Source organism: Oncorhynchus tshawytscha, linkage group LG10 (assembly GCF_018296145.1).
Source record: "Oncorhynchus tshawytscha isolate Ot180627B linkage group LG10, Otsh_v2.0, whole genome shotgun sequence".
NCBI classification, from domain to species: domain Eukaryota; kingdom Metazoa; phylum Chordata; class Actinopteri; order Salmoniformes; family Salmonidae; genus Oncorhynchus; species Oncorhynchus tshawytscha.
In genome coordinates, this window is record NC_056438.1 from 20869919 (window position 1) to 20892905 (window position 22987).

The 22987-nt window shown below is 41.2% G+C and overlaps 1 long non-coding RNA gene and 2 pseudogenes across 1 annotated transcript; 2 read left to right on the forward strand and 1 right to left on the reverse strand.

Annotated features, from left to right (window-relative positions):
- The first annotated feature begins 9112 nt into the window (after window positions 1–9112).
- On the forward strand, window positions 9113–10279 carry LOC112261040 (annotated as a pseudogene).
- Window positions 10280–14701: 4422 nt separating this feature from the next.
- On the reverse strand, window positions 14702–17933 carry LOC121847429. The gene is made up of 3 exons (XR_006084279.1): window positions 17656–17933; window positions 17177–17341; window positions 14702–15255 (listed from the first exon to the last, which is right to left on the reverse strand). It is a non-coding gene; the product is annotated as an uncharacterized LOC121847429 (long non-coding RNA).
- A 702-nt stretch (window positions 17934–18635) lies between these two features.
- Window positions 18636–22911, forward strand: LOC112259913 (annotated as a pseudogene).
- The last annotated feature ends 76 nt before the right edge of the window (window positions 22912–22987 follow it).

A 22987-nucleotide genomic window follows, 5' to 3' on the forward strand; every position in this document is an offset into this window, starting at 1 on the left:
GTCATTCTTTTTTATGCTGTATGCTATTTTTATGTCATACCCGGAAACTGAAAATTAAAATGGTTATGTGGAACCGTTCAAGCAGTTAAGGCACAACAAGTTTTAAACATTGTGTGGGTTAAAAGCACTTTCATTACCATTAATGCTTTTATATCACAATCAATACATTGCATCCTGGAATTTGTACGTGAAATAAATCATGAATTGTGTGCTTGCTTTTTAAACAATAACTTTATATTCAGCTCTAGAGCAGATGATAAGTTATTAATAAGAGAATAAAAGCTGTCATTTCATATAATAATACATCTAAGTAACTGCCAAAGTTATCGTAGCAAGAAAATGTTACTGACATGAATTTCATACAACAGTTACAACAGATCGGAACATGAACCATCGTTGATCCATTCTGTAAGTACCTAAACCCGTTCACCAATCAAAACACAATTGAACCACAACTTCAGTGTTTTGAGTGCTCTAAGAGCTCAGTTCCCAAGTCTCTTTAATCGCAGACTTAAAGCAACACATAAGCAACATCACTTGTGTGTGCTGCCACATTGCTCATGTGGGAGGCAACCCGTCTGCCTAGGGAGACTACCAGTAACCTAGAGATGAATCAAAGAGGAAGAGATGTCCTTTCTTATTCTGTTTACTGTGAAAAGACCAGACCAGCCCCTCTGATCCTAGCAGACATATAAAAACCAGCCTGCTACTAGAGTTTCAGATGGGACTTGTGATAGCAACCAATTAACACTGGTATAAGCTACTGACCTAGTCCCTCTGGCAGTAGTGAAATTAGATGTATTCTTTGTGACCTCAGAAGTTGAAAGGCCAGCAGTGATGATGTTGAATCTCTTAACTTGTTTTTTATTTTATTATTATTTATTTCTTTAACCCCTCCAACACCCCCCCTCTTCGGAGGACAAATATCTTCGTTTTTTTGCTACATGTGCATACATTTTACCTGTACATTTTACATACACATATAACATATACATTTGACATACATGGTACTTTTATATATAACAACAATACATTGGCAAACAAACTCTTTAATCCCAACCCTCAGCCACTCGCAGCCCATCCCTCCTGTCTCCATAGACCAACCCTCAGGCACTCTCAGCCCATCCCACCTGTCTCCATAGACCAACCCTCAGCCACTCTCAGCCCATCCCACCTGTCTCCATAGACCAACCCTCAGCCACTCTCAGCCCATCCCACCTGTCTCCATAGACCGCCCTTGTTTGGTTTCCATGTGCCATATGTTTTTCAATTGTGCTGTGATGTTTTACAAAATGTTTGAATCTTTGTAATCGTATATTAGCAACAGATTGTGAGCTAAAGATGAAAACCTTTCCAACGAGTATTATTATATTATTTATTGACTGGTTATGGCTTTTCAGATCGCCCAACACTGCTATTTGTAAGGTTAATTTTAAGTGGACGTAGTGATTTTTTAACCATTTGTGAGGGATCAGCCGGATCAAGTGGTCCGACTGCGCACTCTCCTGGAGCTGCTCCGCAGTACAGCCACTACTGATGAGCTCACCTGAGGCCAATTGACTGATTATTGGTTGTGTTCTCTTATTAATTATTGAGTGTAGGGAGCAGGATTTTCGTTTTTGGCAAAAAAAAAAGTACCCATTTGAAACTGCCTATTTCTCAGTCCCAGAAACTAGAATATGCATATACTTGTCAGATTAGGATAGAAAACACTCTAAAGTTTCCAAAACTGTCAAAATATTGTCTGTGAGTATAACAGCACTGATATTGCAGGTGAAAACCGGAGGAAAATCAAACCAGGAAGTGCTGTTTTTCCTGAAAGCTCTCTGTTCCATTGGATGCCTTGCCTCCATTTAAAGGGATATCAACCAGATTCCCTTTCCTATGGCTTCCTCAAGGTGTCAACAGTCTTTAGACATAGATTCAGGCATTTATTTAGAAAAAATGAGCGAGAAAGATAACATTGCGTCAGTGGATAGCTGGGTGTTCGCAGAGTTTTGCTTGCGCAACAGAGTGGGGCAGCCATTGTCTCTCCCTCTCCTATTGAAAAAGCGACAGTCCCGGTTGATATATTATCGATTATATATTTTAGAAACAACCTGAGGATTAATTATAAAAAATGTTTGACATGTTTCTGTGGACATTACAGATACTATTTGGAATTTTTGTCTGCGATGTCGTGACCGCTCGAGCCTGTGGATTTCTGAACATAACGCGCCAAACAAATGGAGGTATTTTGGATATAAAAATAATCTTTATAGAACAAAAGGAACATTTATGATGTAACTGGGAGTCTCGTGAGTGCAAACATCTGAAGATCATTAAAGGTAAGCGTTTTAATCTATTGCTTTTCTGACTTTCGTGATCAATCTACTTGGCTGTTAGTGTTTGTAATATTTTGTCTACTGAGAGAGATGTTCTTACATAAACGCTTGTTATAATTTCGCCGAAAAGCTGTATTGAAATCTGACACACCAGGTGGATTAACAACAAGCTAAGATGTATTTTGCTATATTGCACTTGTGATTTCATGAAAATTAAATATTTTTAGTAATTTAATTTGAATTTGGCTCGCTGCAATTCAACGGGTGTTTATGAAAATGATCCCGCTAAAGGGATTGGTGCATCAAGAAGTTTTTAAGGACCTGACTGAAGGGGCAGAAGGGAGAGAGTGATTATGAGCTGGAGACTATGTTTAATTCCAGGACAACAGGCTGCCCTGTTATAGGTTCCGCTCAAGCTGTTGGAGTGGCGTTGGGTAAAAACTGTTAGTTTATTTTTTATTTTTTTGTTTGGATAGCCATTACCCTGGCCTTTTTTTGTACAGTCCCTGAGAGAGTTGAAAGAACAACTCCCAATACAGATTCCTTATTTTTGTTGAAGTCACGTCTCTGAGTCTCATTTCGTGCTGTCCCGCCTTTGATTTCATCAGTGAATAGATACGGCCTTTCACACATTCCTGAACCTGTGACCAGAAACAAGCTATATTGGGGAAATACCAGAATAAGTGATCTATTGATTCTGTCTCTTCGCAACAATATCTACAGAGCTGAGATTGTTCTATGTCCCATATATATAGCATTCTGTTGGTGGCAATACTTTTATATAATCATTTAAATTGAAAAACTAATTGTTGAGTCAAGTGTCGTTTTTCTTTGTACCAGTTCATAAACCATGTGCCATGGAGTTGGTACATCGAAAATCTCCTTAAATTTACTTTGCAACCTGCATGGCGCAGCTGTCAACATTTTTGTCATCAGATGAAACTGGTTTATTTTTCTATTTATGCCAGTTCCTTTCAGCCAATTTGTATCTTCAATATATGGTAGGCAAACAAGTTCCCTACCTTCTCCCTTTTCCACTTGCCTCCTCCATTTTTGTGGTAGTGCTGCAATCAGGTGGTTGTAAATTTGTATTGAGCAAATGTTTCCATATATTTTCAATAACTGCATATGTGACATAACTACTCCATTTCTATTCATAATGCCATTAATAAATAAAAAAGGTAAACATTTATTTCCATAAAGAATGTTTTTTTATGAGTCAATATACACTGCTCAAAAAAATAAAGGGAACACTAAAATAACACATCCTAGATCTGAATGAATGAAATATTCTTATTAAATACTTTTTTCTTTACATAGTTGAATGTGCTGACAACAAAATCACAAAAAAATTATCAATGGAAATCAAATTTATCAACCCATGGAGGTCTGGATTTGGAGTCACACTCAAAATTAAAGTGGAAAACCACACTACAGGCTGATCCAACTTTGATGTAATGTCCTTAAAACAAGTCACAATGAGGCTCAGTAGTGTGTGTGGCCTCCACGTGCCTGTATGACCTCCCTACAACGCCTGGGCATGCTCCTGATGAGGTGGCAGATGGTCTCCTGATGGATCTCCTCCCAGACCTGGACTAAAGCATCTGCCAACTCCTGGACAGTCTGTGGTGCAACGTGGCGTTGGTGGATGGAGCGAGACATGATGTCCCAGATGTGCTCAATTGGAATCAGGTCTGGGGAACGAACGGGCGGGCCAGTCCATAGCATCAATGCCTTCCTCTTGCAGGAACTGCTGACACACTCCAGCCACATGAGGTCTAGCATTGTCTTGCATTAGGAGGAACCCAGGGCCAATCACACCAGGATATGGTCTCACAAGGGGTCTGAGGATCTCATCTCGGTACCTAATGGCAGTCATGCTACCTCTGGCGAGCACACGGGGGGCTGTGCGGCCCCCCAAAGAAATGCCACCCCACACCATGACTGACCCACCGCCAAACCGGTCATGCTGGAGGATGTTGCAGGCAGCAGAACTTTCTCCACTGTGTCTCCAGACTCTGTCACGTCTGTCACATGTGCTCAGTGTGAACCTGCTTTCATCTGTGAAGAGCACAGGGCGCCAATCTTGGTGTTCTCTGGCAAATGCCAAACGTCCTCATGGAGTCTGTTTATGACCGTTTGAGCAGACACATGCACATTTGTGGCCTGCTGGAGGTCATTTTGCAGGGCTCTGGCAGTGCTCCTCCTGCTCCTCCTTGCACAAAGGCGGAGGTAGCTGTCCTCCTGCTGGGTTGTTGCCCTCCTATGGCCTCCTCCACGTCTCCTGATGTACTGGCCTGTCTCCTGGTAGCGCTTCCATGCTCTGGACACTATGCTGACAGACACAGCAAACCTTCTTGCCACAGCTCACATTGATGTGCCATCCTGGATGAGCTGCACTACCTGAGCCACTTGTGTGGGTTGTAGACTCCATCTCATGCTACCACTAGAGTGAAAGCACCGCCAGCATTCAAAAGTGACCAAAACATCAGCCAGGAAGCATAGGAACTGAGAAGTGGTCTCTGGTCACCCCCTGCAGAACCACTCCTTTATTGGGGGTGTCTTGCTAATTTCCTATAATTTCCACCTGTTGTCTATTCCATTTGCACAACAGCATGTGAAATTTATTGTCAATCAGTGTTGCTTCCTAAATGGACAGTTTGATTTCACAGAAGTGTGATTGACTTGGAGTTACATTATGTTGTTTAAGTGTTCCCTTTATTTTTTTGAGCAGTGTATATATATATATTTTTTTTTTTTTTGAGAGAGAGAGAGAGAGAGAGAGAGTGTTTAATAATGGGATGGAAATCCTTTTGAGTTACATATCCTTAGGAAAAGCTTATATTAGCATAACAAGGTTGTTGGTTGAAGTTTGTCTATCTCTTTGTTCAGTTAATGTCAGGGGTGTTTGTAATTTACTCAAGCGTAAGGCTATTTTCCTGTATTGGAAACGGTTTAATGCAGACTTCTACTTTTTTACAAGAGAATCATGCTTGTTCTTCCGATCTATCTTTTTGGAAAAATCAATGGAGTAATGATTTCTGGTTATCATATGGCAACAACCACTCTGCAGGTGTAGCAGTTTTAAGAGGTGCATTTAAAGGGAAGGTCATCAGTCGTAAGACTCACCACTCTGGACGTTGGTTCATTTTAACAGTAAATTTCCACAGTGAAATGTTTTTATTAGGGAATATTTATGCATCCAACAACAAACAAAACAGGATGTTATTTCAAGAATTAAGAAATTAATAGTTATTTTAACAGTATTTCAGGATATCAAAGTTATCTTAGGTGGCAATTTTAATTCTGTAGCTAATGTGATGATTGACAGATATCCCCCTCCCAACATATCCAGCATAGTTAATCCTGAGTTTAATAATCTATGTCTAGGATTAGTCGATATTTGGAGATCTAAATATCCTGATAAAAAGGACTTCACTTGGAGTAAGGACATGTCCAGACAGTCAAGAATTGACTTCTGGTTGATTTATAATTCATTAGATAATTCTGTAGTCAAGGTATCAATTGAACCATCTATTCTTACTGATCATAAAGTTATATTCTTATCTTTAAATATGAATGGATCTTAAGTTAAACCGAATCGGAGTTATTGGAAAATCAACAGTAGACTGTTGGAGGAAGATAATTTCAAGATGGATGCCAAAGATATTATACGAGACAATTGGAGGAAAGCCCAACTATTTAAGTCTTATGGGAAATACTGGGAATTAATGAAGTATGAAATAAGACAAACAGCCATGAAGAGAGGTAAAGAAATTGCTGAACTTAAAAGATTGAGGGAAGATAAACTTAAAGAAATATTTTCTCATCTCTATGGAGGACCTTGATGAAGAAGGAAAGGCTCAGTTATTCTCTTTACAACTAGAAATGGACCGACTGTATGAAGAGAGAGCAAAAGGGGCATTTGTCAGATCAAGAAGGAGATGGTTGGTGGAAAGTGGAAGAAAAATATAAAATACTTTTACAATTAGAAAGAAATTCTGAATGTACGTCTTCATGAGCTCAATTTAGATAGCAAAGAAAATGAAAACCCCAAAGATATTTCAAAATATGTTTCAGAATTCTATGATAACCTTTATACCAGTAATGCCTTTCCTACTAGTGACATATCTGCCTTTCTAGACTCTGTCAAAGACTGTGCAAAATTCATAGATGAAGACTTCCAAAAGTCTTGTGAGGAAATTATTTCTATCAATGAAATAAAAAAAATGTGTCAGCAAGTTAAAAGAGAACAAATCTCCAGGGAATCTTGGCATTATCAGTGAAATCTATAAATATTTTCAGGAGGATATTATTGAATTAGTTTTTAAGGAGCCAATTTATTTAGGGGTCCTGCCTGTTTCTATGACATAAGGCCTAATTTCTGTAATAACCAAACAAAGATTCTATGATGTTAGAAAATTGGAGACCAATCACGTTAATGAAAAATTATGGAAAGCTACTTGCATCCATCTTTCCAGAAAGACTTTAAAAAGGTCTTGACCAAATCATTGACGATATCCAGTCTGGTTTTATGAAGGGCAGACATATATGTAATAATATTCTACTAGTATTGGACTTGACAATGAGCACATTATGGAAGATGGCTTTATTTTATGTGTAGACATTTACAAGGCATTTGATACAGTTTAACATTTTCTTTTTGAGACTTCGATATGTTGGTTTTGGTCATTATTTTCAAAGTGTAATTAAGACACTACAATAATATTAACAGCTCTGTTAAATTGTCCCATGGAACTTCACAAAGATTAGATGTGGAACTAAACAAGGATGCCCAATTTCCCCTTATTTTATTGGTCACACAAGTTATGGCACTTCATATAAATAAGGATTGTTTTAGCAGTATTCAGATACAGTTGCAAACGAGAACTTGTTCTCAACTAGCCTACCTGGTTAAATAAAGGTGAAATAAAATAAAAATTTAAATACAAGACAAAGAGAAAATGTTCACAATTGGCTGACGACACCATTTTTTTTGAAAGATCATAATGAAGTCAAAGCTATTGAGTGTATTAATGCCTTCACACATGTATCATATCTGAATATTAGGAAATGTGAATTATTTGCGTTGAAAAGATGTGACTTTAACTCAGTATGTAATATCCCTGTAAAAGATGTGATCACATATCTTGGTATTACAGTTAGCAAAGATCCGAAAGAAAGGGCCAGCTTAAATGTCTCTTCTATTGTAGAGAGAATTTGAAAGAGATTTAACTCCTGGTTATTAAGAGATCTTTATCTGGACGTGTACTTTTATCACAATCTGAAGGTCCAGATGAGTTTATACCTCCCTTGCCTTGGATGTTCCTCTGTCAGTAAATCAAATGGTTGATACTAAATTATTTAACTTCATATGGAGGAATGAACCTTATTATTTAAGAAAAGCGGTAATATGTAGCACCCAAGGTGAGGGAGGGTTGAATGCTCTGGATTTTAAAACCTCTAATATAATATTTTAAGATTAAATGGATACAAAACTATTTAAGAAATAAGGGTTGCATCTGGAATTATCATCCCTAATTTAATATTCCAACAAATTTGTGGTCTAGAATTCTTACTCAAATGCAACTTTGATATGGGTAAAATCCCTATTAAGCTTGCAAACATTTATAAACAAGTACTTCTAACTTGGAACCTGATGTTCAAACACAATTTTTCCCCTCATAGGTATACAATCTGGAATAATAAAGACATAAAATACAAAAACAAGTCTTTGGTTTTCCAGAACTGGTTTGACAACAACATTATTTGGGTTAAACAATTTATTGAGTAATGATGGACAACTATATGATTATCCAGAATTTATTAGAACACACAACGCTACATTCACTCCCAATGAGTTTCAAATGATTGTTAGCGCTGTTCCTAAAGCTGCTATTCTTCTTTTAGGAGAATATAACAATACTCCAAGTGCAACTGTTGAGGACTTTGTAGCCTCAATACAATTTAAAGGTATTGACATTTCAAACTATAAATGTAATAACATGTATATAAGGAAACTATGTTACTATTTCCTCTGCTAAAATGTACTGGAATGCAGCCCTAGGACAAGTGAACTGGAACAAAGTTTCGTTATCTGGTAAATATTGTATATCTAATGTGAAAGAAGTATCATACCAACTCATTCATAGAATCTACCCTGTAAAGACCTTTATTATACACAGATTTAAAATAGCTATTGATAACAAATGTGTGTTTTGTGATTGTGACCCAGAGACTCTTGACCATTTATTTTGGGACTGCTCTTATGTCAGAAGATTTTGGTGTGAGTTAGAAGATTTTATTTTAAAAGAAACAACTATCAATTTTAATTTTAAAGACTGACATTGTTTTATTTTGAACCAAATTATATGGACCCTGATTTAACTTTCATTGTTAATTTGTTTATTTTTCATGGAAGATTATTTGCCCATAAAATGAAGTGGGCAGAGAACAAACCCCTCTTCACATTATTTAAGATGGAATTGAAATATTATTTTGAAAGAATCAGTAAAAGCAATACGCACCATAAAAGTATTTAACAAATTGAAAATGAATCTTGATATGTAAGTCTGTTAGGTTTATGTACTCTTGATTGTTTATTTCATTTTTTTTGTATTTTGTGTTAATACATAAATAAATAAAACTGTTAGCTTGCTAATTTCAGGTAACGTCTAACGTTAATCATTTCCTTTCACTTCTGCCCACTCTCACCATCACAACTTCATTTGCAGCTAACTGGTATATTGACATGCCTCTCCTCTCACAGGCTTTGCGTTGACACAAATATGGTGAAGATCTTTATTGGAAACCTCCCTAACGAGGTCGAGAAGGATGAGCTCGAGGCTCTGTTTACTCAACATGGTGCAGTGACAGAATGTGCAAAGTTCAAAAACTATGCCTTCGTCCACATGGATGACCGTAAATCTGCCACCAAAGCCAACCGCAGCCTGCACCTCTTAAAGCTTCATGGCAGGCCAATCAATGTGGAGCCAAGCAGGGGAAAAAACCAGAGTCCGGTGAAACTTCACGTGGCTAACGTGGAGAAAAGGGAAGAAGATGCGCTCCCGTACCTTGTTTGAAGAGTATAGCACAGTCACAGAATGTGCTGTTGTCAAAAACTTAGCTTTTGTCCACATGTCCAACTCTGATGAGGCCATGGATGCCATAGAGGGATTAGACAACTCCGACTACCAAGGTAAGAAACAAAGACCCTCATTTAATATTCACTATTAAACTGTTGGGAAGTTTCAATGTTAAATATGGACTTTAGTTTTGTGTGTCACTGTCTGACTGGTAATCATGGTTTTCCTCTTTAGGCAGACATCTTCACGTTCAGAAATATCAAAAAGACGTCCCAGTCGGGAGGAAAAGGATTACGGCCCCCCACCAAATAATGGCGCATACTGGCCAGCACCTCACGGCTACCCTGTGGACAGGGGGGAGCCGGAACCCCATTATTACAGAGGTTGCATGTCAGGGGGGTACCCTGGCCTCCCTTCACTCCCTCCCCCTGGACGAGCCCCATACCCCCCAGAGCGTGCTTATGAGCGCGAGAGTGGTGGATTACTATGAGAAGTACAGAGCTCGCCCTGCCCTTTACGGTTGCTTCTCAGGCTATGGAGATGAGAGGCGAGTTGGCTCCATACCCCCACCACCACCCCCTTCTGCCATGGTTAGGGCGCGCCTTGCGGCCTCCTCTCTCGCCCGGTATGAGCGTCACCCCCTCCCACCTCTGTCCTCCTACTACGCCCGTGACCACAGTCCCATCAGGAGACCCTCTCCTCCCTCCATGCCCCGCATGGGTAACGGCTACTCCTATGAGCGCTTCCAGCTCTCTCCTCTGTCCAGGAATGCAATGTACAACCTACCACGTTCCAGGGACCCCTACGCTGACAGGGTCCCTCCACTGCCTCCTGCACGCTACTCTTACTGAACGCACACTGGCGTTTGACTCAAGGTGAGATATCAGAAACAGGGTATTATGCTATGCAAGTCCACTCCCTATCTAGCTCAATTTTTAATTTTTTTATATATCGAATTGGGGATAACCTCACGTTGACGCGTCATGTCCAAGGACATTGTTTCTCCATCTCCTTAGCCTTTATAAACTCTCCAAATCTGCTTCAACTGAACAATGTCAAATCGTAATATACCTTTATAAAGAATGCAGGGCATTTTTCTGAACCTGAGCGCGTTCATCCATGAGTACAATGCGCTTTGACTTGTGTGGTTTGCTCTCTTTCCAGGTTTAAATTATCTGCCAAGATTGTAGTCGTCTCCTGATGCACGTGGCGCTATACCCCACTTCGCCTGTGGCGGATTGCGTTGCGTTCACCTGCGACTTACTGGAAGACTCTATATTGCTTGCGGTCACTCCATACTTGAAAAAATAATGTAATGTTAATGGATGAAAACCTAAACTGTGACATTTATGAATGGAATATTTGAATAATAGTTAAAGAGCAATTTATGTAATTTTGGTAAACCTGAATGTTGCGAAGATTGTGGAGATATCTTTCAGAAATGTAAGAGATGTATCTAGCTACAGTTTGAGAAATAAACCACACAATAACGTTTTATTTATAACTTCGCTTTAATTGGTTTGGTCTTGGCTGTAGGTGGTATTTACCGGTATTCAAGACGTTTTGCGACGTAACTGTCGGCATAGTGATTTAACTTAACTACCAATGTATATTTGATTTGTTAGACATTTTTTGTTAAATGATATGCCGATTTTTATACCAAGATACCCCAAAGCTGCGTTTATGTATGATTTTCCTTTCTTTACAGATGACGTTTTGATTTCTATACAAAATACTCTTTGTCGTCATGGGAAGCCAACATGCATCAGCACTAACTTAATCTATGCCATTTCAGTCCATTCTACTGAAAATACGTTTTAGTGTTTAGTTATTTTCAAAGTAATGGGGGAAATTACCCACTTTATACATTTGCCATCGCAAAGTTCAAAATGTCATCTCTTGTGATCTCAAAGCGCTTTTAATTGCTCAATGACGCTTCCCATCACTCAACCACTAGATACCCTACCATGTTCCTCACCGTCACACTCTTAAATATATTTACTGTTTTGGCTTTTGCTCTCGCATTTATGACAATATTAGCCCTGGTGTTCTTAGTACCTGCTTTTTGTAGGTTGTTAGAACCATGATCTGTGGATAGGTGTTGTGGACACTGTACTGTAGGAGACTGCTGTTCTGAGGTAAGTAAGCCTGGGTGTCTTATACTGTCCAATGAGGATATATGGAGGTAATGTTACATTAATTGATAATTTATACAGAAGTATAATTTATCAAATGAAACAGTGGATTACATGTTTTAAGAACATTCTGCCAATCCCCCTCACCTACTTTAAATCACATTTGACATACTTTGCCCATGCTTAGTATCTTTTTTGTATCCTTTTCAATCCAACTGATCCCTGTCTTGTTTCTACCATCCTCTAGGCCTCGTGTTCTTTCCTTGCACAAGAGGTTGGTACGGAAGTGGAATTCTGCTCAAAGGTATTGTGAAATTATGTTAAGTGGAACTGTGAAATTATGTAGGTGTCGATAATGAAAATATTAGATTAGTCTGGTCGTTTATACTAAATGTCGGATCTGATTTATTTTTAATTGTATGGACACATTTTCCCCTGCTTAGTAGACCCTTTATAATTAAACTTGTCTCCATCCTATTTCTCCCATCTCTTCCCCTCTAGGCCAATTTAAAGGCAATGCTACCAAATACTAATTGAGTGTACGTAAACTTCTGACCCACTGGGAATGTGATGAAGGAAGTAAAAGCTGAAATATATCATTCTCTTAACTATTATTCTGACATTTCACATTCTTAAAATAAAATGGTGATCCTAGCTGACCGAAAACAGTTTTTTTTATTACTAGGATTAAATGTCAGGAATTGTGAAACTGAGTTTAAATATATTTGGCTAAGGTGTATGTAAACTTCTGACTTCAACTGTACATATCATAGAAATACTTGGAGATAGCACTACGGGACCATGGATTGTGCTGTTGTGAGCTTATTGGTCATGCTCCTGGCTGGGGTGTGGCATAGTGTTTCTCCTTCTGAAGCCACATTGGTTGAGTGTGGCACTGGGAAGACTTGTACTGTGGCCTTACTCAGCCTTAACCCTGCCACTCTGGTCTGCCCTGGTTCCTCCCTACACCCTTTGATCAAGTGGACCATCCAGGGAATCTTGGACACAGGCTACAGCTCATCTCCAATAGTGATCCAGACCAGTAGAGCCCCCACCAGTCTGCTGAAGGCTGACACCACCAACTGTGAAAGAGTGAATCTCCCCTAGTGTTACCTTCTGTGGACTTGGAGTACTCCGAAACCAACAGGCAAAGGTTTGGCTTGGGTCTGCAGAGAGCTCCAAGCAGGCAAAGAAGGAATATCAATCTATGGAGAGCTCTGTAACTATACTCCAATATCCAATACAGAGCTCTGGTCAGGATAGAACCAGGGGGTGTACAGGTTTTTCAATCATCCCTTATGGTGGCCAGCCAGACTCGCCCTCAGGCTCCTGCCTCCGCCGCCTTTGAGACACAGGACTTACCTCGCATCTAAACTCAGCATGCTCGCCAGTGAACCTCCTGCCTCTTTCTGCCCATGTGCAACCCTTAACCTCTGACCACATCAGACCAGCGACCCTCTGGCACAGTTTTCGACTGATAATGACCTCCAGTCACGCCTCAGAGGTGGAGAGCATAACCTTGTCTTCACTGACACCTGGGTCTGGACTCTATACCTGCCAGGTGCGGGATGTGACCCTGGCTCAGTTTGAGGTGCAGGATGTTTAGTGAAGTGCAGATATCACACGCATCCCACCATGGGCAATTGCCCAGGGAAAACTTAAGTGAGGCTGGGGGAGGTGTTCACAGTATGGGGTGCGTGGCAGGGTTGAAATTGCTGTGGGAAACAGAGAGAGGAAGAGGATTGGGTGAGTGTAGTTACATTGGAGACATATCCTTACTTATATTTAAGCAACATTTTCACACTGTGTCCCATTGCCTGCCATCAATGCATAACAAAGTGAAAGTTTGACCTGTGTGAGTAGATTTGCCTCAGAGGCAAGAGCAGCAAACTACTACAGGTTTAAGTTTTTCTATCTGTAACAGTGAGAGGTGTGGTGTCATTACAGCCACTAGAAGTGCTGTTTCATAACTTCCTTTGTTCTACTTAGGTTGTGCTATGCACAGGTCCTCAATGTGAGCACAGGAGAGGGGATCCCGGGTGCGGCCCTTGGGTCTGGGGTGGTTCAGAGATTACTAGAGAAATTACAAGGTTTCTCCATTGTCCTGGGCCAAGAGGTCATCATAGAAACATGTTGCCAGGACTGTCCGACCTCTTGTCTGCATGACTAGGATGACATTCCACTCCGCGGATCCTCCATCGGTCACTCCTGAAGCCTGTTGACATCACAGCCTCCTTGGATACTGTGCTACTGTGTCCCTCTGTCTCTGTGTACAGGTGAGCTGATGCCCATTTCCACTTCAGGGGCTCTTTAAGCTTTCAATAAGCCACCTACAACACACCAATCAGTCGACACATTTATGCATTTATAATGGATGATTCATGTATGTTATCAAAGTATAACGGGATATTTCAGATCCAACTACCAGTCTAACAATGTTACTACATTGTAGTATTGGTTCTAATATCTTTTATATTCTTTCTAATGACCTCCCTGCCTACAGCCCTGTATACTGGGAATGAGATGCACTGCCTCTAACCCAGCTGGACCTTCTCCAGAAGAACAGCTCCCACTCTCTGGATCTCTCACGGGAGAAACGGCTACCTCATCCACCAGGCCTCTCTGTCTGACTCGAGTCTACCGCTGTTTCCAGGGGGGGTGGCTGAGAGGGGGTTACCTCCTGCAGGTAGATGAGCATGAACGCATTCAGGTCCAGGCCCAAGTTGCGCTGGGCCATACTGGCTTCAGAGCTAGTTGCCCTGTCACTTCTCCTTCTCTGCCTTCATAGTTCTATTTCTGGTTACATTTTCCAGGCAAGTGAGTGGAAGAGGGGTTGATCGTTACCTAGGGATAGGGGACCTTGCCAATATGTCTTCACCGACTACAAGTCCTTTCATTTGAAGTTACTATGGCCTATTGTGATTCAGCTAGGCACTCAATGAATAAATATGATTGTGAGAAGATGTGAGAAATTGAATTTTACATTGTTTGACTGGCTCACTAACTTCAGCTCCAAGATAGAGAAAATAGGGGTCATATCATCTCACATGCAGGTAGACTAAAACATATACAGGTATAGCCAGTTTTTCAGAATGTGCCTTTGTTCCTCACAGGTAAAATGTGTTGCTTGTACTTGCCAAAGCCTTTAACACGATAATCAAATCAAAACTGTTTAATTGTTGTAATCAACATTTCCAAAACAGTGACATAACAATATCCTTCCCCCACCCTAACATCGTCCTTCATTGAATTCTGATACTTGCTCTTATTTGGGTATCATGAAAAAGGGTCATATTCACATTCTTTAGTGTCACATTTTATAAAATAACGTAAGTCTGAATAATACTTGGAGTGGGTTATAAGGTAGAATATAAAAACATTTGAGGTACTGATAGATTGTTGCCACAGTCAACATTTTGATTTAAGCTTTCAGAATGTTAAGCATTTTAAGAAAACTGATTCTAATTTAAAGAGAAAATAATACAATATGGCTGTTATTGTAGTAAAAGTAATCTATGAAAGAAACTCAATGCACAATTGCCTCACTGGGTCCTCAGCCTGGTACTTGTGTCCAGGGGCAATATGCAGTGTAGATCTGGAGGCATGTCATCAGCTCCTCTGTTTCCACAGTGTGAGACACCTCCATGATGGATCTTATGATGGCTGATGCAATTGAAGGGATGTTGTCTTTCACTTTCTGGTTAACTTGGTCTAAGAGAAAAACAGAGAGGAATATTCAATATTCACACTCCACCTCAGTCAGCATTTCCTCAAACATCCATTGGTTGAGTCATTCCACTGTGCTTTGAATGTAGCCTTTTTCATAGGTGTTCATGTTACATATCATAATCTGCAAATGTCGTAAGCACTAACAAGACTATCTTAATTAGATTTTACTGGTAACTAAACCATTCTGAATGTTCACTTCCAAAGTTTCTATATCTATCCTGTAAAGTTGGGTAAGCTGATCGAGGTAAAGACAGATTCAGGTTGGATATTTGTTAGATATTCACCTGTAGTTTTCCTTACGTCCACCAACAGCAATTAGGGACCGTCAACTGTGACAAATCAAAATGTTCTCATTTCAATAGCTCTTTAACCATTACTCCTTTGAATTTTGTAAACATTCTAATTTCAATAGCTCTTTGGTCACTCACACATTAACTTGGGCCTTCTCCCTGGGCCTTCCTGACCTCTAGGCAGGCACCCATTGACCTGGTGACCTCTGACTCCTGGCCTCTAGGCCTGCACTCCCTGGAACTACAGGCCTCCACATCTACTTTCCCTCCCCGGTCAACACCCCTCTTACTTGGTCTTAGAGTGTAGCTCCTGGAATTACTAAGACGTCTACAGTCCTGCTGTCAGGGACCAGGTGCACAGCATGGCATGTGGTTTCTGACAGCGGGACTGTAGACTTCTAATTCGAAACAGGCTCTGTGCACTTGGTAACCCGCCTGCTTTTTTTCTGCTCTCGGACTAAGTCCCCACTCCAACCTCCGGCCTGAGTGCTGCCCCCGAGTCCGGTCTCCCCTGCTTGGGCTCGGAGTGCCCCCTGCCTCAGAGGCGTCCTTGTGCACCTGATTACCTGAAACAAGCTCTGTGCACCTGGTGACCTGCCCGCTTTTATCCGCTCAGACTAAGTATCCAACCTCCAGCCCGAGTCTGGCCGCCCCTGCTCAGTCTGAGTGCCCCCTGCTGATTCTGTCAAGCCCGTTCCCTTGGCTGTGGTTTCACTAGATAGTAGCTAGGGACTGTGGGAATCTCATTCATCCATTCATGCGCGTCACTAATTAGATGACGAGGCATTTGGCTACCTCGAGACTCTTAAATATGCCCTGCCGTTTACCCCCGCTTCATCGAATTCTCACTTTGACCTGAGGGGGTCACAGCCAACCCGAAGGTGGTTTGAGTGCGACCGCGAAGGGTAGCATGCTACAGTCATATCATCAAATTGACATCCATTCGAGTCACGCCCGGTGGTATCAGAGACTTTTGTCTTACTAACTGGACATTAGTCGCTGCTACTAACCTTCAGCGGACTTTAACTGGGTTTTTACACCCAATCGACATCAAAAGCCAGTGCAATACTTATTGGCTTAAACCCAAATACCCCTCACAGTATCTATCTGCACAATTGCCTGGGTGTCGGAAGAAGCAACGAAATAATCATCCCCTTTCGATCATTTGCTTTCCCAGTCAGCCCTCCGGGACAGAGCCATAGGAACAACCTTTACTAGCGCTTCATTGATTTTCCTCACTTTGACATGAGGGGGTCACAGTCACACCACAGGTGATTTGAGTGTGACCGCGACAGGTGGGTACACTCCTTTTTGAATTTGATCAAGTTGACATTCAGTGATCCGTGCCCAGTGGGAACCTAGGTTTCTTCTGTCCGTTTTATGGTTCCGCAGCAAATCAATGGGCGTGGATGGCACTACCCACATCAGATGTTGGCCTCCCTCCTCAGACAAATTCTCCGGCCCGACCGACCCTGCCATTCAAGCCAATCCTTATCCTGAAGTTAAGTATCTTTTTTGCAAACTTCCCTTACCTACATTATGTGCCAGAGGCTGTTCATTTTGGGATAATTGCTGCTGATATGGGTATGGCCCGGCATGAGATTTGCGCTCACCGGACGACGCTGAAACCGCAATGATTTCCAGGGCCCCTCTCTCAAGGTGAACCCATTCCAGGGTGCCCTGCCCTTCACAAAGAAAAGAGAACTCTCCCCGGGGCTCCCGCCAGCTGCTCCGGGATCATTCACGTTACCGCTCATCTCTGACAGACCATGGACATTCTGAAATTTAAAAGTTAGAAAAATCATGTGCGATGAACATCGACAAACTAAAGGGTGTGCAATATAAGGGTAGTCAATGGACATTCTGAACCTTGTTTGAAGTCAGTAGGTCACATGACCAAGGAGCAATTGAAATGTTAATGTAAAAAGTGTCCTTTCGTTTACACTCTTAACTAATTCAACTAGGAATAGAAAATGCTGCTCACATTTCCACATGCTTATTCGCGTTGGTTAATTAGCAAATGAATGTCCAAATTGTGAAAATAAGACCTGTGCAATGTTGTGCGCAGTTTTTCCAACATCATGACACTTACTTGGTGTCTGTGGCTCAAGTGGATTGAGGTTTGAAAGCGTGAATATCCAACTTGAAATGGTCTTTATCTCGGTGGTAAGAATAGTTGTTTTGCCCGCAGCGTCTCAAAAGGTTGCTTTGTCTACTTGAACGGGTACAGCGAATTGTCTACTGACACGCCAAGTTGTGTGCCAACTATAACGAGTGTTGGAGTGAACAGGACAGCAAAAAACGGCAAGAGGACGATCGTTACGTCAGCAGCACCCGAAACAGCACCCCCAGTGGCAGTGACTGCTGCTTGCCTTGATCCTGTGATGGGAAATTATGTAATAATTAGCATGAGATGCTTAGGGAACGTCTGTTTTATGCGTTCACCTTTGAAGGCTCCATGCAACTTCCTTACGCTTTTCAGTAACAGACGGGCCCATATATCTATTTTATGACCGTGTGAGTACTGTCTTAAAAGACGCAGTGTCAATTAAACCAAATAATTATGTGATTCAGTTGCGTGTCAAATGATCTGTTTTGGGAAAGGAGAGTTTACTTCAATTGACTGCCATCTAATCAGAATGCCAAAAAAATCAGAAGCAGTGAAACTGATGGTTGCATGCAACACATAGCCCGACAGATAATGGCGGTAATAAAGTTGTTATTTTTAAACAGAAAAACGTTTGTTAAATAAAATACGGATAACAGGCAAGCTAATATATGTAATACCATTTGAATTAGTTGGTTCGAATGGTAGTATATTCATATGTACCTAACTAGGATAATAACCAACCCTACAAGCTATTTAGTATTATACATTTATAGCTAACTAATTCATGTCACAGACAGAGGTGGTCCGTATCGCTGGCCTACTCGTTGTGTGTTGGCTACATTGTAACAACTTGAAGTGTCATTGGTGGTCTGAATTACTCGAATAAACGTACATGTTGTTCCATTGGTCCATTCCCAGGCTAATCAATGAACAACGGTTGTCTAACCAATCAGCTGTGTTGACGCATCTCTATAGGCGGGCTTCTTTAGCACGCCGGTGTAGCCATTTTTTTCACGACCGTGAAGCAGTTAACTGATTGAGGTAAGCGTTCCATTCAATCTTTCTTGGTCAATAGAAAATAAATAGCTACTGCTAAAACATTTGACATTGACTCGAGGTATGAACTCTGTCTACCCGCATTGAAAAATATTCTGTTTTGCAATAAAATATTTTAGAGTACCGTTTCTCGAACGGGTACGTGCCTATTGGGGTGGCAAGCTAGCTAAATTAGCTACTTTAGCTAGGTAATGTAGCAAGACAACGAGATTTACAATATTCGACGCCGTTTTCTATGAATTTATTTTTGCTTCTATGAAATTTGGACATGATAATATTGCTGAAATAATAAACTTTTCGAGGTTTTAGAACGATCGGTTTCTGTCGAAAGTGGCTAGCTAACATTCTACTAGATTACTAGCACCCATGCTTGATGCCGATAACAAGTGCACCACTGTACTTAGTTTAAATGACAATCTCGCTGGTTCGCATAGTCTCATTAAGCTTTCCCCCCTCACATCAGGCTTTCTACAACACTGCTTCAAGTATGGTCAAGATCTTCATTGGGAACCTCCCTCGGGAGGCAGACAAGGATGAAATCCAGGTTTTGTTCTCCCAGTACGGTGCCGTCACAGAATGCGCCATCGTCAAGAATTTTGCTTTCGTCCACATGGATGACCGTAAATCTGCCACCAAAGCCATCCGCAGCCTGCACCTCTACAAGCTGCATGGCACGGCGATAAATGTCGAGGCTAGTCGCGGGAAGAACCAGGGAGCCGTCAAACTCCACGTGACAAACGTGGAGAAAGGCAACGATGATGAGCTCCGCACTTTGTTCGAGGAGTATGGCACAGTCTCTGAATGTGCTATTGTCAAAAACTTTGCGTTTGTACACATGGACAACTCCGACGAGGCTATGGATGCCATCAAGGGATTAGACAACATTGAATTCCAGGGTAAGATTTTTTTAAGTGTTATGCACTTTGAGAAGGTTACACATTTAGAAATGTGGCAACTGCTGGACTTCCACCTAATCATGTTCTTTGGCATTTCTTTCCCTAATAGGGAAACGTATCCATGTTCAGATATCAAAGAGCCGTCCCAGGTACGAGGAGGAAGACGACTACCCCCCACCCCCACCTGAGAGGGGGGGATACTGGCCCCCTCGTGGCTACCCCGGGGAGAGGCATGATCCTCCACCCCCTAGCTATCTAAGAGGTCGACAGCCACCCCCTCATCACGGGTACCCTGCCCCCTCCACCACCCCCTCCCCCTCGACGAGCCCCGTACCCTGAGCGTGCTTATGAGCGCGAGAGGCAGAGCTATGCCGTGGTGGATTACTATGAGAAATACAGGGCTCGTCCTGCCGCTTATGGCATAATGTCCTATGATGAGAGGCGTGTAGGCTCCTTACCCCCTCCTCCCCCGCCCCCTCTTCCATGGTCAGGGAGCGTTTCATGACCTCTGGCCTCGATCCATATGAGCGTCGCCCCCTCCCTCCTCCCCCTCTGCGTACTACGCCAGGGACCGCAGTCCCATTCGGAGGGCCCCTCCTCCCCCCATGCCCCCCGCCAGTAACGGTTACTCCTATGAGCGTTCCCGACTCTCTCCCATCTCTCGGCCCGCGATGTACAACCTACCACGTACCAGAGACCCCTACGCCGACAGGTTGCCGCCGCCGCCTGCGGCTCGCTATTACTAAGCAGTGTACACCGGCGTTTGACTCAAGGTGAGAATAGGCCTGCGCTACAAACATTCTAATGGGAGGTGAAGTAATACCTATCCTCTATATGGAGGTTCCAAGGTCACTTGATGCGCTCTTTAGACGGGCCTCATGCCTCAGTTCTGAGAGGAATGGTCTGACAGTCGCTCTTCGCTAAACCTTCAGAGTAACTGTGAAATGCTTGAACTGGGAGAAAAAGCATGTGTAAGAGAGCTCTGCGAGAAATCGTAATTCTTAATCCTCTCGTTGGCACTGCTTGTTTGTAGGCAACGATTGAGCTAAACATAAATCATGTATTGGTAAAAGTGAGGAACTGATATAGAGTATTAATTTGACCATTCAGATTGAAGTTGCTGATGAGAATAGAAAGATGAATGTAGATTGTTTATAAATGAAACACGTGTTCGCTGCGGGTGTAACGGGCGGTTGACGTGTGTGTGGTTTGCTCTCTTTCCAGGTTTAAATATTTCAACAAGATCTGCGTCGTCGTCTCCTGATGCACACAGCAATTTTACCCCCCTCGTCTGTGGCTGAGCGCGTTTCGTTCTCAGGAGGAATTGTAATGCATGACCTCGTCATTTAAAACCCTTTTATTACACTTGTATTGTTTCCTTATATTTTTTGCATTGTTTTAGTATTGTGCTTTAGCTATGTTTTTAGTCTCAGGCTCCCACGGGCCATTTAGTTGTGCGTTTTTATTTTACGTTAACATGATTTTGTCCTCTTGATATACTGTAACGTGTCATGATACAAACTTTTTGCTCTCAAATCTAATTTCTGAAATTTAATGATTGAAAGTTGCAACACGTTATTACGAAAAGGATGTTAATAATCGTGATTGAATATGAACACGTGTTTCCTTTGAACAACCATGCTAGTTTAAATTTAAATCTATCGTCTGAAATTATGCCAAGTTATGGATTATGGAAAGGTAGCGCTCTGCGACAATGTACAACAGCGTAATAAACCACTACGATGGACTAGTTTTTTAAATTTGTTAGTTGGACAAATATTTGCTGATGGTAGTGAGTTACACTAAGGTGGATAACATTCTTATTTGTGTAATCAGGACATGATTTTAATAAAACTGAATTGTGTAGAATTTTTAAAATCATATCGCAGATTCTTAATCTTATGATTCAATGGCGAATGATCAGTTGCTTCTCAATATACTTTAACCATTTTGAATGGGGATAAATGCTTGATAATGATCAAATGTCAAATAACGCTCTGTGTCCCCTCGACTTCAAGCGCTCAATCACAATTGAACTATGCCGATCTGCCCCTTCACTGCCCATCAATTTATTTCAGTGTCATGGGTTTGATAGAGCTTTATTGCCATATCCCCAGTTCTCACCATAATACACTCTCTGGAAGCATCTCTGGAGAGATGTTCTTGGCACCGCCTGCAGGAACCTAACCAGGTAAGATGGGAGCTGGGACCAGTTGTATGACACTTGGGGTTAAAGATTTTAGGTACACGGGAATCGGGAAAATGACACGACGTCTGCTTGGCATGGACAGGTAGTATAAATGCTAATCCTTTCCATACTAAAAATCTATGTGTCTGTGTTTAGACAGGCAGCCCAATTCTTATTTTTCCCCTCAACTAATTGGTCATTTGACAATTAAAAAACAAACATTTTTTAGTTTTTTTTCAAAGCTGAATGACAGTGTAAAAAAAATTATGCTGCCTGTATAAATGCAGCCTAATGTCTTTTAAAGGGGCAGTCTCGGATTCTGCAACATTTTTGGATCTTTAAATTTAGATATAGGCTAAACCACTGAATCTCGAAGAATATAACTTAAATGCCTGATGACCTTTAACTCCCACCTAAAAACACAAGTTAATCAGAGCTCCAAATATAAACCTATTACTCCATTGTTTAAGTAATCTAATTGTGAAAACACTATAGCTTTAAAACATGGTTAACTATCATTTTGAGCTTATAGATGGTCAGTCCATCTATCAAAGGCTCAGTCCATGAATTTCAGAGTGGTTAGTCATATACAGTTCTCCAGCCTCAGCTCTTAACCAAACAAGTGGCTGGGTCTTTGTTTGAATACCAGATTGCCCTTTTAAATATAACCATGATCTTGGTTGTGGAAATGTTAGGTGTCATTGTCAGGTGCAGATTTATTTTATAGATAATTCCGTCCATAAGCAAGTAGGGACACAGTCTTACGGTCAGCAGATACATATTGCTGTGGGGTTTATTAATTTAGTGTACACAAGCAAAACATTTTGCTGTGAAAACAAGCATTTCTTAATGGACACGTTAATGCTACTGAGTCCCCCTCTGTTTTGGCCCTTTTGGTTCCTATTGAATACACCCCTATGTTTGAAGTTCTAGACCCCTGGTAAGTTAAAGTAGAATTCATTAAACATTCATATGTATTGTAACCTATACTGTAAATGGTTATATTGGTTTGTATAGCTGTACTACTGAATTACATGGTTTTATAAGAGTCCCCTGAATGTCTTTCTGTGTCATTTCCTAATAAAATATTTAAACTGATCTTGTTTGTTCACTCTGGGTTGATAGTGTTCTCTCCAAACAAGGTATTTGTACATGTAATGTTGGAAGGCTGGCT